The 14292-nt window shown below is 37.5% G+C and overlaps 1 protein-coding gene across 5 annotated transcripts in view; it reads left to right on the forward strand.

Annotated features, from left to right (window-relative positions):
- Positions 1-14292, forward strand: part of R3HCC1L (R3H domain and coiled-coil containing 1 like) — an 85209-nt gene that overhangs the window by 20430 nt on the left and 50487 nt on the right. Inside the window, exon 1 of one of the 5 annotated variants that reach the window (XM_032432358.1) lies at positions 7970-8422. The exons of the other annotated variants lie outside the window; for them this stretch is intronic. The gene's annotated coding sequence lies outside the window, so the exon portion shown is untranslated. Of the gene's footprint in view, positions 1-7969; positions 8423-14292 lie in introns of those variants that run through there. 5 annotated transcript variants of the gene reach the window in all.

Raw genomic sequence — 14292 nt, forward strand, 5'->3', positions numbered from 1 at the left:
TAATTTTCTAATGTTTTCTTTGCCTGCTTTGAAGTGAAACTTGCTTCTTTTGGTTTTTCAGATTCTTAACCAGCCACATTTGGCCTTTACACTTGGTAGCATAGCTACATGGAGGGAGGAGAGAGAGAGTTGTGACTGTTATCTCTAACACAGGGATTCCACCCGCTTTGCAATTCTCTTATTGCTGTTGCACTTCTTTCATTTTGTTTTTAAAGCTCTTCTCTGCTATCTGTTGTTTTACCCCCATTTTTTTTGGATTTATTTATTTTAGAGATGGAGGAGTGCCCACGAGCAGGGGAAGGACAGAGGGAGACAAGCAGACTCCCTGCTGAGCGGGGAGCCCTAAATGGGGCTCAAACCCAGGATCCCGAGATATGACTTGAGCCAAAACCGGCTGTTTGATTTAGCCACCCAGGTGCCACTACTCCAATTTTTAGAAGGCATATATTCTAGTCTGCTACACTACTTAAGTGCAGGGACTTTGGAATCCTAAACAATACTTGGAAGCTGTGTGATTTTAAGTAACTTAAGTTTCAAATTTCTCATCTGTAAAATTGAGATAATCATAGCTACCTCTTAGTTTGTAGTTGGGATCAAATGAGGTAATATATATAACAGCATAGATTAAGCCTAGTGGCATCTACTTTCAAAATTTACGGTGTGGTTTATTAGATTTAGTTTGTGATTCCTAAAGGGAAAGAAAGATCAAGTTTAACACATGTCAGGTTTGAGGTGCAGTCCTAAAGTCTTGTCCATTTCAACTGTCTTGTCAACTATAGGATATCAGTGAGTGAAACCCAGGATAGACCCAGGAGAGGAACTAATTTCTAATAAGTCTAGAAATACAGACCAACCTCCAGATGTCTAGTAAGGGAAAGAAGTTTTAGGAGGGAGTTTTTCCTTTCTCTTTTCCCCAGGTATATATGCAGAGTAGGAAGCAGAATTTCCTCTCCACCTTTCTATTACATGTTATATTGCTGTTGTTGAGTTATATTAAAGTTTTGGTCTGACTGCCTTTTGAGGTGGTCAATAAAAGGTGCACTAACATTAAACTTTGAACAGTTAAGTTGGTGAACTATGGGGTTACCATGTCAGTGGAGTGTGAAAGAGACTAAGCTTCAGACTTTTTCCCAGCCTATAAAGCGTGAAATCAGTTGGTGCCGATGCATGGCGACTCTAGTCACTGGAGTGTAAAATAACTTGAGGACATGAATTGTGTTTCATTGTGAGAAAAGCCTTTTCGTGCCGTGGTTTGTTTATGTGTTTTGGTGCCCCGACGATCCTACTGGAATCATGTATCCTATATATAGTTTCATTGTCTTGAAAATCAGATTTTTCATGAAATATTTTTTCCAGTTATGCAAGCTGTATTCTTGTGCAACTGCATGTAGAGAGGCAAAGGCTATAAATCTCCAACACAGACTAATAATAAAATACTGTAGCTATTATATCCTGTTTAAGATTATATCTGAAAATACTGTCTTCAGTAGGTATTTGATGTACAAGTTTCTTCTATTTTTAGACTCAGGTTTGAAAGTGCACTCTACATTCTGCTTTGAAGCTTCTTTCAGTCTAAGACTTGTGTTACCAGTTTCACTGGTTGCTGTTCCCATGTTCACATGTGCTTCTGGAGAAAGGGAAGTATGTAGAGAAGGACAATGTTTTCAAATGGTTGGGGGAGTTGGGACGAAGAAGTACAGAGATTATTCTTGTGGGGAATAGAAGAGAGGGAGTTCCTCTCCTGACACCTGGTGAGATTCTTCACCATATGGCTTTGAGGGTGAGGCAAGGTGAATGAGGAAGTTTCAGAGACAATAGTGAATTATTATTGTCAGCACTTTTAAGGCTGGAAGGTTATTGGAAATAGGCATGCCATGAAAGCATTCAGGTTCTTTCATTCTTATCCTCGGTTTTCTTGTTTTACTGCAGCGGTCTTTGAACTCTGTTTGGTTGTTTTTGTATTTATACAGAAGCAAATTGTGAATATTTATGAAATTAATACATTATTGTAAGAGACCATCCTGCTGAATATCATGCAGTGTATTGTAGCAGTTAAATGCAGGGACTTTGAAATCCTAACTGGTGTTCAGAACTGTGTGATCTTGAATTACTTAAGCTTCGGGTTTCTCATTTGTATAACTGGGATAATAATAAGCACCTCATAGTATTATAGTTGGAATCAAATGAGATCTCTTACATATGTATTTATATATATATATTTGTTTTTCTTGAATCACTAATTAGTAAACCTTCAATCTGCATATAAGAGAAGCTATATTTGTTAATTTTCTAATGTTTTCTTTGCCTGCTTTGAAGTGAAACTTGCTTCTTTTGGTTTTTCAGATTCTTACTAGCCACATTTGGCCTTTACACTTGGTAGCATAGCTACAGGGAGGGAGGAGAGAGAGACAGAGTTGTGACTGTTATCTCTAACATAGGGATTCCACCCCCTTTGCAATTATATATATATATATATATGTGTATATATATATATATAATATATATATTAATTATACATATATATAAAATATTTAGGGTAGTCCCTGTCACATGGTAAATACTCATTAAATGGTAGTTGGTTATTTTTTCCTCTTTTTCTTCCTCTGCTACTATTCTTGGTACTACTCTACCACTTCTTCAGTTTTGCTTGTAGGGCCTAAACTTTAATGAAACAGAAAACATAATTAGATATAGTTCACAGCAGCAGATTTTGAAAAATATGTCATTGTTCTCTTAGACATGGCTTAATAGATCTTAACCAAATAGAAACTCTGTAAAAAGACTTTTTTTCATGAAAGGATTGTTATGTTGACTTAATAAGATAGCCTTGCAAATAAATATAAAAAATTATTTTAAAATGTATTTGGTTAATGCAAATAAAACAGCCTTTTTGTGAACTTAGGGAGTTTACAGAAATAAAATAAGAGTTCAGAGTATTGTCATTTCTTATTACTCACTTAACACAAGCTGTTTTTTCTGAGGAAGTGCCTTTTTAAAAATTCTTAGGAGAAATGTTTTGTCTGGTGTTAAGAATAGTCATAGTAGAGTTCCTGTCTAGTGTATGAGGCACTTTTTTGTGGGAATGGGATGGAAAAGTCTTCCTGATCATTTATACTAATGGAGATGAGCATTAGTGTGGGTAATATATTTGGTTTTGGTCTGCATTATGTGATTATTTTTGCAGCATAATTAACTTCCTGATTAACTTTTGTTCAGCTAGTATTTCTGGAGCACATACGGGGTGAAAAACTGGGTAAGGCAACTATGATGAGGATAAAACTACTAGTTTTAGTTGATATGAGACATGGGTTCTGATCTCATTTCCTACTCTTAGATGAATTCCTCGACCACTTTCTTCATCTTTAAAATGAGGAGGTGATACCACTTGGTTTTCAAAGATCTTTTTCATCTGGAAGCTTTTAAGATAGATACGGAGGTAGCTTGGCAGTTGGGAAATGCAGCAGTGACACATTTTGGCCACCAGAGTTTGAAGTCCATCAGTCAGCTTGTGCTATGTTTTAACAAGAAGGTAGCCAGCGTCCTTGGAAATGAGGAGGTCACGTTGCTTTTATATCCATTTAGTTTAAATAAGTTATGGAGCTTCTTTTCTGATTCTACTTGGATTAAATATATTTCTGCTTTTGTTATTTTCAACCTTCTAGATAGGACTGTGAGAAATATGTAAGAAGGGAGAAGAGTAGAGGTTTCTAGTTGTTAGGGATTCATTAAATTTTGTTCTCCAAGATAGTGAGTGGCTCTCAGATGACCCATGGGCAACTTTGATGGGAGGCATAGTATGGGTGACCAGATTCAGTTATTTTTGGTCACCTTCTTCCCCCCAAATACACAGGCACGCACACAAATGATACTCAACCCTAATTATCTCCATTGTCTTTGAAATCCCAAGGATGAAAGTGAAATGTCTGAGAAATATAATAGAATGAGCATAGCACTTATAATTAAAACCTAGGTTCCAGCCTTTCTTTGTCACTTAATATCTATTTAACCATGGACATCACAACCTCAGATCCTCAGTTTCCTTATTTGGAAAAAAAAGATGTTGAATTCTGACCTATACAATCCCTTTCAGTAGTGTAATTCTAAGATTCTGTAAAAATTCTTTAATATTTATGTGAAGGGCAGTGATATTCTTGATACATTATAATTAAGTAGTATCTTATAAAAATAGTACATAATATTTCTTTTTTGGGGGGGCAAGAAACAGGACTATAAGTGTTGTTAAGGCATTAATGTTAAAATATTAAAGTAAACTACATAAGAGCAAGAAGAACAACACTCCACTGAGACATTTTTCTAACCCCACAAACAAATTCTCTAGACCATAGGCTCAGGGTGCAACAAGTCAACCAAGAGGGGCCATACTAGGCAGAACCAGGCCAGGCTGATTTGGGGTATAGCTGATAATGAAGCATTCATAGGGGAAGTCATTTGGGGATAAATTAGCTTGAAAAAAGAGGGCATCTGTATGACAAAGGGAATCTATATCAAAAAGCTGGAGTCCGAATCCGTTTCTTCCAGCTACACAAGTGAAAATAACTTTGATACAGAGTCCAGTTATATGAGTCTGAATTGCTGTCTGAGAGCACTGGATAATGTGGAAGGAACAAAGAGGGCATGGAGTCCAAATAGACAAGCTGAGTGTCTAGAAGGCGACAGAGCAAATGAATGCAGGAGTGTGCTTGTGAAAATGAGCAAGGATTAGTACTTATGATTTGATATGTACACAAGAGAGTAGAAGCCAGCCAGGCAGACTGGATAGAAACAGAATTTGGGGATTATCCTGGCTTTAATTAAGCACCATCCTTGGTGTTGGTAGGCAGGGTCTGCTTGGTATACCCAAGGCTCCACACATTTGAGGCTAGTGATTTTTATTACTGACAAACCCTACATGGTTTGTATGGTTCTGATGGCTTTACACTCCACTGGGTACACATATTCACAGATCTGTGCACTAATACTGCAGAGTTCATTTCACGGAACTGGCTAGTAAAAAATTTGGCAGGCAAGCTAGCTTTCCGAGTGCTCCTAGGAATGGAGCCCAGCTGTTCCCTTTGGGCTTTGAGCTGTTGGAATGCATTGGGATAGCAGCTAGAAAGAATGAAACTGTAACATTTTCAGCCTAGTTCATGACAGCAAAGCAGAGGTGTTAGAATTTCTGTTCTAGAGGTTTACACTGCAAGTAACTTAACCTGATTGTGTGTCTTAATATTACTGGGCTTCTGACCGCTGAAATATGGCTTGGATCGATGGTGGTTTGGAGAAAGTAGAAAGAGGGCTATCCATCATTCAGAGGCTCCATAGAAGCTGCCTGATAACGCTGCTTTCACCAAGCAGCCATCTATCCATCCATCCATCAGTAGGATGAAATGAGATTTAGCGGAACAGGCAGCCGTAACTCTGAGACACTTTCTGACCAACAATTGCAGCCCTGGCCTGAGTCTGACCACAAAGCACAGCGCTGGGAATTGGCGGGATGTGGCAGCAAGTGCAGTCTCATTCCCGTCAGTGCAAGCCTAGAATGTGTTCAGTAGAGACCAGAGCACAGCCATACTTCCCATACAAAATTTGATAAACTTGGGGTGATCAGCAAACAGTAATGTTCTTTTTGCTCCATACTGTTTTACAAGTTGAACAGATCCTTTTGATGGAGAGTTTTTTGTTTGGCTTGGAGAAGAAAGAGAATTAAGACCTGATTTCATTTTGCTGGAATCCCGCCACAGTGTAGCCTTTGACCTATATCTTATATTGGCAGAATGCTTTGTAAATGCTAATGAATCAGGATGACCACCTTTTTCTCCATTGAAAACACTGGGTACTTTTGGCAATTCCCAGTTTGTCATAGTATTGAGGGATAAGGCTAAATTAATTTGAGGATAATTCAGTGATTTTATTTTGTACAAATTTTTTCCTATTAAATTGAAATTTGTACCTAGGTTGTTAGGTAGCAGAAATTGAATTTTCTTTCTCTTATTTCTCTCTACTTTATATTAGTGGTGTCAATATGAAGGAAAGAAAAGAAAATATGGATAGAAAAATGGCTAAAAGACTAGAAGCAAGAAGCTGGATTACTCCTAAAATGGATAATCAGGCTCTGAGTGATTGACTGTTAACTGTCATCTTCCTCCTTCCATGCTCTTCCAGGGCCCTGAGCTGTCTAAGAGCCTCTTGGTCAGTACAGATCTCCTTGACTAACGATGCGGTTATGTTCTGATAAACCCATTGTAAGTTGAAAATATCATAAGTTGAAAGTATGTTTAATATACCTACCTTACTGAACATCAGAGCTTAGCATGGCCTAATCTAAATGCTCTCATTTACATTAGCCTGTAGTTGAGCAAAATCATCCAACACAAAGCCTGTTTTATAATAGAGTGTTGAATATCTCTTGTGATGTATTGAGTACTGTACTGAAAGGGAAGAGGTGCAGGGTGGCTGTAAGTGTATCAGTTGTCTATCCTTGTGATGATGGCGAGGCTGATGGGGAGCTGCGGCTCACTGCCGCTGACCAGCAAGCATCACCAGAAAGTATTGTACCGCATATTGCTTGCTAGCCCAGGAAGAAATGAAAATTCACAATTCAAAATATGGTTTCTACTTAATACATATGTGTTCCCACGGTTGTAAAGTTGTAAAATTAAGTCAAACCATTGTAAGGCAGGGACTGTGGGTATAGCTCTGTGCTCATGTTGCCTGTCCTGGTACCTTTCCTACCCTGGCCAGCTTCCTTGACTGTTTTCTTGCAGTGGTCCCTTCAGACCTCAGCTCCTGCTCTTTGTTCTGAAGCTTTGCTTTTCATTTCAGATTGGGGGAGGGGTCGGGGGAGCCTAATGTACCGGAGATGCCTCGGAAATGAGAGCCTTGGATGAATTCCTGGGCCTATTGATCCACCGGCAGTTTATGCATCCTGACATTCATAATCTCAGTAGGCTGCTGATGTTCCTGATTAATGGGCCCAGGGGCTGTCCATCCGTCACTTCACATTAATTACTGAAGAGGTGTTTTTCCAGTGATTTACCTGACAGCGGGCTGTGATAAATACCCCTAAGCAAAGTGGGCAGTGATTAATCATGGGGCCACACCCCTCCCCCCACTTTCCCTTCCCCCTAACCACAGGCCAGCATTGGGACCTGACCAAAGAGTGCCCCCTCCCCATAAGCTATCTATCTCCATAATTGCTTGTGGATGCATATTTATTGGGGCAATGGACCTGGCAGATAGCATTCTAGAATTTTTGCCAAAGATGATGAAAAATAAATCTTCCCAGTAGGAAGAGTAACTAGTATGTTTTTACATGGGGCAGAAAAGTATATATGAGCTGCCTTTATGTTGCTTTTAAGAAATCTGATAGAAATATTGCCTACCTACTCTGCATGTGCTCAGCACTGTGGTTGCTCTGTGAGCTTTAAAAGGAGGGGAAAGTATAGCTTTTGTTTTTGTGAAATTAAACTCTCCCTATCCGGGGAGAATCTATGAACACATATGAAAAATTAGAGAACATTTCAAGGCACTAATATAATCTTGGGAGGATTGGGGTAGAACTCCAGGATTTCAGTTCTTGCTTTGGCCTTAGAAAATGAAATTTAGTAAAATATTTGAATATTAAGTATTTTCCATGTGTCTGGCACTCTGTTCAACCCTGGAACTATGAAGATGAATGTGATACAGCACAGACCTCGGGAAGCAAAGGCTAGTGCTCTTGGCTTCAGTTTCTCAAGCTTTAAAATAAGCTTTTCCAGGAAGTTAAATATTTTAAATTAATTTAAAATTAATTAATTTAAAATTTAAAGTGATTTAAAATTATTTTTTTTAAGTAGGTTCCACGCCCAGCATGGAGCGCAACACAGGGCTTGAACTCATGACCCTGACTGAGATCAAGACCTGACCTGAGATCAAGAGTTGGATGCTTAACTGACTGAGCCACCCAGGCACCCCTAAATTTACTTTTATATTAACTTTCACATTAATGTTTTTTCTTGGGATATTTATTGAGTACTTGTTACGTTCCTGAAGATACAAGAAGCATGTGAGAAATAGTATTTGTTCTCAAAAAACTATATTACAGAATATGAGGTGACATTCGGTGAAACATTTAAAGAAGAATATGTTAGTATATAATGACATGAATACCGTAGATATGAATGTGCATGAATTCACAGAAGGGTGAAATCAACGTGTCTTCAAACAGTTGAAGGAAAAAGCTGGATCTGAGATAAGTCTTTTGAAGGAATAGTGACTAGGAGGTGCGTTTAGACTGAGATAATTCAAGGAGAGCATTTCAGAAATTGGAGTGAACAGATCATGAAGCCATCTGATGCAGAATGGAGGATTTGTGTCTGAGAGTGATAGAAATATGATTGGAACAGTAGAGTGACACCAAATTTTGGAGAACCTTGAATCCTGGGTAAGAGTATTTTATATCTTGTAGACTGGTGAGTCACTAAGGTTTTGAGCAAGGGATTATGAAAAGAAGGTATGTTTTAGATAAAAGTATTATATATTGATGTGCCTAAAGTTATTTGGAATTACCAGAGTATCTTAGAATATTCTCAGTGTCCTCTTCTCTAAGGTTGTTCAGAACAAAACTATCCAGATTAAAAATAGTTTGATATATCTCCCTGGGTGCAATGCAAAGATTGTGTGGTTTGGTTATATATAGAATAGATAATAGACTAGGTTTTACAATCTTTACTCATGCTAAATTGAGTGAGTCAGTGGAAGTTTTAAGTAATGACTGCAGAATTAAATTAGGAAAGACTATAGCCTCAAGTTTTAAGAAACAAATTGGTCTTTAGTCTTACTAATGTAACTTCATTAAGGTTGGGCAAATTACTCACTGGCTTCTTAAAGCCAAGAATCAGGAATTAAGAAGTCAGTACAGTCACCTATATTTTGATAGGAATTTCTAGAGGATGTGATTTTTTTTTCATTAAATTAATATATAATTTACATACAGTATAATTTACTTTTCTTAGAGTATATTGTGTCAGTTTTGACAAAAGCATGCAGTCCTGTAACTCCCACACAATTAAGATACAGAACAGTTCCATCAATCCAAAAAATTCCTCTGCCCCTTTGTAATCAACCCCTCACCTGAACTTGAGCTTCTGGCGGCTACTGATATATTTTTTGTCCCTTAAGTTTTGCTTTTTTCAGAATTTCTTATAAATGGAATTGTATTTCCCTAGTGGTAAATGATGTTGAGCATTGTGGTGTGCTTATTTGCCATCTTTATATCTTCTTTGGTAAAGTATTGTTCAAAATGTTGTTTGTTTTTGGATATTGAATTTTGAGAGGCCATTATGTATTCTGGATAAAGTTCTTTATCTGATACACATTTTGCAAATATTTTCTCCTAGTCTGTGATTTGTCTTTTCATTCTCTTAACAGTGTCTTTGAGAAACAGAAGTTCTTAATTTTGCTGAAGTCCACTTTATTCATTTAAACATTTTTTTCTTATTTTATGGATCATGCTTTTGGTGTTGTATCTAATAAATCTTTGCTTAACCCAAAGTCAAAAAGATTTCCTTCTATATTTTCTTCTAGTAATGGTATAGTTTTAGGTTTTATATTTAGGTCTGTGATTCATTTTGAGTTAGTTTTTGTATATGGTGTGAGGTATGGATAGAAATTATCTTCCTGTTATCAATATGAATTTTTAATTGTTTCAGCATCATTTATTGGAAAGACTGTCTTCATTGAATTTCTTTTGTACCTTTGTTGAAAATCAGCTGATCATATATGTGTGGGTCAGTTTCTGGAATTTTCCCCCCATTCTGTTGATCTTCCCCCAGATCTATTGATCTGTTGATTTATCCTTTCTCCGATATCACACTGGTTTGATTACTATATAGTAATCAGGTAAGGTAGAGTAAATTGTCTTAACTTTGTTCTTTTTTCAAAATTGTTTTGGCTTTTCTGGTTTCTTTGCCTGTCTATTTGTTTGAGAATGAGCTTGCTAATTTCTATAAAATCCCTTTTGGGATTCTGATTGAAATGTAAAGACAATTTGGGGAGAATTGACATCTTGATATTGAAGCTTCCCATTCATGAACTTGATTTAGATATTCTTTGATTTCTTTTATCAGTGTCTTACGGTTTTCAGCATAGATACTACATATATTTTGTTAGATTTATACCTAAGTATTTCATGTTTTTGAGTGATGTTGTAAGTGGTACTCTTTACATTTTCTGTTTTTATTTGTTCATTGATAGCACATAGAACTACTATTTATATCCTGTTACCTTGCTAAACTCACTTATTAGTTCTACTGGCTTTGTTGTAAATTCTGTGGGATTTTATATGTAGAAGGTAATTCTGCAAAGACAATTTTGTTTCTTTCCAATCTGGATGTCTTTTTTTTGTTTTTTCCACCTTGCCTTATTGCGTTGGCTAGAACCTACATTTCACTGTTGAGTAGAGTAGAGGTAGTGAGAGTGATCATCCTTACCTTGTTTTTGATTTTAGGAGGAAAGCAATTGATTTTTCACCATCAAGTGTGATGCAAGCTGTATGTTTTTTCCATGGTTTCATTTTTGTGTTTTGGCTTTTTGTAGATATCCTTTATCAAGGTGAAGAAGTTCCCTTTTGTTCCTAGCTTGCTGAGAGTTTTTTTTGTTATGGATGAATATTGAATTTTGTCCTACTTTTTGTGCATTTATTGAGATGATTATATATTTTATCTTCTTTGGTCTTTTGCTATGGTGAATTATATTTTGTTTGGCTGAGAAATTTTTTGTTCTTCAGTTTCGAAAGATATTCTTGCTGGGTGTAGAATTCAAGTTGACCGTTTTTTCTCTCAGCACTTTAATGATGTCTGGCTTTCATAGTTTCTAAAAGTTCTTGTTCTGTTCCTCTGTATATAATAGGTCTTTTTCACTATGGCTGCCTTTAAGCTTTTTATCTTTAGTTCTTTTTTCCTGAATTTAAATATGATGTGTCTAGGTGTTGGTTTCTGTTGTTGTTTGTTTGATGCTTGGTGTTCAATGCTTGGTGTTCTTTGAACCTTTTGGATCTGTGGTTAGACATACTTTATTTTAGAAAATTTTGGCTATTACCTTTTTATTTATTTTTATTTTTTTTAAAGATTTTATTCATTTATTTGAGAGAGAGAAGGTGAGAGAGAGCACAAGAGGGGGGAGGGTCAGAGGGAGAAGCAGACTCCCTGCTGAGCAGGGAGCCCGATACGGGACTCGATCCCAGGACTCCAGGATCATAACCTGAGCCGAAGGCAGCCGCTTAACTGACTGAGCCACCCAGGCGCCCCTTGGCTATTACCTTTTTAAAGATTGCTCTGTCACATCTTCTCTCTCTTCTGTTTCTTGGGATTTCAAGTACACATATGTTGGACTCTTTCGATGTTTTCCCATAGTACTTGGATGCTGTCTTCTGTTTTGTTTTCATTCTCTTTTTTTTTTGTTGTTTGTTTCAGTTTGAGTAATTTCTGTTGACCCCTCTTTACTTATTCTTTCCATGGCTGTGTTGAGTCCACTGATAAGGTCATTGACGGCTTTTTCTCTTTTACTGTGTTTTTATTTCTAGCATTTCCATTTGGTTGGTTCTTCTAGTTTCTGCCTCTATGCTTAAATTGCCCATCTGCTTGTACATGTTGTCCACATTTGCCTTTAGAACTTTTAACATAATCATAATTATTTTAAATTCCATGTACAATAGGTTCAACATTAGGGTCATACTGAATCTGGTTCTTTTGGTTCCTTTGTCTCATAACAGTGCAGGTTATGTTTGTTTCATTTTTGATTTTTGTGTTTTTGCCCTTTCTTATGTTTTTTTTTGGTTAAAATCTGAATGTTTTGTATAGAGTATAAATAGTATTTATGCCTGGAAATGAGTGTGCTTTATCTTTTGCTGAGGTGTGTGTGTGTGTGTGTGTGTGTTTAGGGGAGAGGGCTTTGAGCTAGCCCAATCTGGTCAGGATTTTGAGCTGAGTTTGGGTTTGATCATAGGCTTCAACTTTCTCTTGTGTTAGTTTGTGTTTAGGGTGGGATTTGGCTTGCCGAAGAGTTTCTCTTAATGTCTGCTCTCCCCTCGGCTTTGGATCTTCCCCTGAACTTGCATCTCAGAGAGGTCTTTGTGCTTTTGTTCTTCCCACAGTAGTCAATTGCTGTTATGTCTTACTAGCCTGTTGTTGGGGGAAGAGGAAGAGGGCATGGCATTTTTTGTTGGTTTGTTTCAGTCTCAGTTTTAGGTAGATGCTTTCCCCTGAGTCTCAGAGGTGGGGCTTTTTCAGCACTCTTGCCCCTTTAGGCGTAGATGTGTTATTGTTTTTGTTTTGTTTACTTTCCCTAGCTGCAGTGGACCTTAACCTGCTGCCTGAGGGCAACAGGATTTGCTACCTTTCCCCAGTTACTTAAGGCTTTTTTCCCTGTAGGGGAGGTAGGCTAGAAGGATCCAGGTGGGGCTTGGTACTTTTCCCACATGGGCTGCTCTTTCTTTCTCCCAAGTCTGCAGCACAAGGCTAGACTTAGACTTCCCTGTCTCTTGCCTATCCTTAGTCTTTTGAGCCTTCAGTGAGGTCTATGGAAAAGATTCTGTGAGTGGTGAGAATCCCCCTCCTTCCTGTGTTTGCCAAGGGTTCTGTCTTCTGGTAGTGCACATTTGGCCTTTAGCAACTTTTAAAACACTTTAACTGAGTTCTTCATAGTGGCTTTTATGATGTCTGGTGTTCACTGCGGGTAAGGAAGTGTTCATGTTTCATCTCTCTTTGAGGACCCTGGCTTCTTTCCTTAGATTGGGGGTTAGTTGCTTGTCCTGTGACCTTGCTCCTCTGATGAGTTCAATAAAATCTGTGATTGTGCACATTTTCCACATTTAATTTTGTTTGTTAAGGGTGGAAATGACATTCTCCAGCTTTCTACACCATAGTGTCCAGAAGTTCTACTTATTTGAGGATGTGATTTTGGTATGGGATTTTTGTTGATCAGAATCTCATTTAAATCTGTCCTTTTCAATTTCTACTCCCAAACTGTTACTTTTGTTTGTTCTTTCATTCATTCATTATACAAAAAAAGAAAAAATTATTTTGATTCTATGCTATATGTCCAGGTGTGGGGGATACAGTGATGGGCAGGAAGACATAATTCCTTCTCTAATGAACATATAGTACAGTAGTGAAGACCAGAGAATTAAAGAAGTAATTGTAGTCAAATGTAAGAGCTGTAACAGGAGAGGTATATGGCAAAGACACCTCACCTAATCTAAAATGATTAGGTAAGGCTCTTAAACAAAGAATAATGTAGAGACCTAGAGGTTAAGTAGAAATTAGGTGAAGTGGTTAGGAGGCTGCAGGGGAGTAGACTAGGTAGAGGGAAGAGATTGTGTAGAGATGAAAGATGATGAAAAAGATGAACCCCCCCCCCCCCGCCTCCGAAAATCAATAACCTGGAGAGTTCAAGAACCTGAAAGAAGTTTGATGTGGCTGTATGGCATATGAAGACAGAAATGACAAAAGCTAAGAGAAATTGATTGGAGCCAGGTTAAAAAGAGTCTTGTAAGCCATGTTTAAAAAGTTGATTTTATCATAAGAATGATGGGAAGTCATTGAAAGATTTTAGGGAGGGGGAAGCCTGAGCAGCTAATTGTTTTAAATGGGTCATTCTTGATGTAAGGTGAAGAATGAAAAGAAAGTAAACAACACAGAGAGGCCAGTTAGATGGGTTTTTATAGTAATCTAGGCATTGGTATGAATGGGTTTAACCTGGAGTATCTTTAGGGATGGGGAATACTAGACAGATTGAAAAGATACTCAGGTATGAAGGTCAGTGGAACTTGTCAAGTGATTTGAGTATGGAGAGAGAGAAGAAGACTTGAAGTATATCGAGTAAGAGGACCCTGTCTTCTTTCCTTAGATTTAGGGTTAGTTGCTTGTCCAGTGACTTGCTTCTCTGATGAGTTCAAGAAAATTTGTGATTGTGCACATTTTCCACCTTTTATTTTTTATGTGTTATGGGTGGAAATTATGTTCTCCAGCTTTCTACATCATCAGCAGTGTCCAGAAGTCCTGCTTATTTGAGGATGTTTCTGCAGAACCTCCAAATTTCCTTTTGTCCCTAAGAAAAAAGCAGAAAGAAAAGATATTTGGTTTACTTTATACCACCATTTATGGCCCATGATTCAAAATTCATTGAGGTTTTGGGTGGAAGTAAGTCAGAAAAGTATACAAGGAAAAAACATCTAAATAATATGTAAGCCATGGTGAATGAAGTTGGTTCTTTTCTCTGTTTTTTGAGTACTAAGAAAAACAGAAGACTGTTTGA

The sequence above is a fragment of the Phoca vitulina genome, unplaced genomic scaffold, assembly GCF_004348235.1.
Source record: "Phoca vitulina isolate PV1807 unplaced genomic scaffold, GSC_HSeal_1.0 scaffold48, whole genome shotgun sequence".
In the NCBI taxonomy this organism is placed as follows: domain Eukaryota; kingdom Metazoa; phylum Chordata; class Mammalia; order Carnivora; family Phocidae; genus Phoca; species Phoca vitulina.